The sequence below is a fragment of the Austrofundulus limnaeus genome, unplaced genomic scaffold (genome assembly GCF_001266775.1).
Source record: "Austrofundulus limnaeus strain Quisiro unplaced genomic scaffold, Austrofundulus_limnaeus-1.0 Scaffold21, whole genome shotgun sequence".
In the NCBI taxonomy this organism is placed as follows: Eukaryota; Metazoa; Chordata; class Actinopteri; order Cyprinodontiformes; family Rivulidae; genus Austrofundulus; species Austrofundulus limnaeus.
The window spans coordinates 204,438-205,880 of record NW_013952423.1 but is presented as its reverse complement, the minus strand read 5'-3'; positions in this window follow the sequence as shown (position 1 = coordinate 205,880).

The following is a 1,443-nucleotide window of genomic DNA, read 5'->3' as shown; positions in this document are numbered from 1 at the left end:
ATGTGTGTGTGTGTGTGTGTGTGTGGGGGGGGGGGGGTCCACATTTTAAAGGCGGAAGTTGTTTGTTGTCTTTGTTGCCTTGCGCGGTGGAGCCCTCAGATCTCTCCCTTTCATTTTATTTCTGCACACAGAAGGTCAAAGGTGGTCGCCCATTGGTCAAGACTTGCTCGGACAAAGATCTGATTGGTTCATAGTGCGAGCTGTAAAAACCAACGAGATTTTCTTTCTTTTTTCTTTCTTCTTCTTTTTTCAGTAGAAGAAGTACTTGAGAAATTGCTTAAGCAAATTTAGTAATGCTTCTGGTGAAAACACTTCTGTAGAAAGTTATTGCCATAAGGCATTTGTCTGTTAGCAAAATATGAACAGCGTACTACAGTGTGTTTCTCTGTCAGTCTGATAAAGAATGAGGTAAAGTTTGGTGTGATGGTAGCTGGGCGTCATTCCCAACATCCTGTTTTTATATTTAAAGTTAAAGTAGCTGCTGTCAAACTGCATCCAAACATGATAGATGTGCTGCAATTGATGCATCTAATCTTTGCTTTTACATTGTTCTCAGATCTTTGTCTGCAAAATGTCTGAAATGAACAGTAATCCTTTAATACGATCAGCATCCATCCTGTAGAGTCGGAGTAATTAGGAATGCCTCAGTGTTGATTTTGTTTGTTTTTTCTTCCTCACATCCTCCACTGNACACACACACACACACACACACACACACACACACACACACACACACACACACACACACGCACACGCCTGCATGACGCAGCACCGTGATGCGCCCTACAGGCACGACGCGCTGCACCTGCTCCGTCCATCACGCAGGACGCGTCTCCGCGCGCCTCAACATTCGCACCTTCCCTTTCCAGCCCTGAGGTGGAGCTGCGCGTTGGGGGGACAGGAGGAAGACCCGAGTCTGGTTATCTGACTCCAGTCTGGAAGTCTTTCAGACCCGCTGCGTTTTCGCGCACCTGCTCCGATCTGCGCAAATTAAGGAGGAAAAAAAGAGAAAGAAGAACGCAAACAAACGTTTTGACGCATCGAGACAATGGTTCCTCCAAAATGTTCCAGCTCCTGATCCGGGGTGAGAGCTGTGTGTGTGTGTCGGTCATTTACAGACAGGAGAGGCTGCTGGTCCAAATCCGTGCCTTCCCTCAGACTAGTCAGCGCACCTGCACGCTCCCGCTAGGAAAAAAAAATAAAAAAAAACACTCGAGGACCATAAATGTCTGTCCGTCTGGAGATCATTTGACCTTATGTTCATGAATAGTGCACCACTTCGAAGAAATCTGGCTTCAGGAGTGTCATTAAGCTACTGCATTCAATTTATATTATAGTTGAATTGACCAATAAAAGCCTGTTGTTCCTCTGACGTCAACAACAAGTGTGTTAGGTGGGTTTTATTAAACCATGTGCGCCAAAAAAGCTTTTGTATGCCCTTAA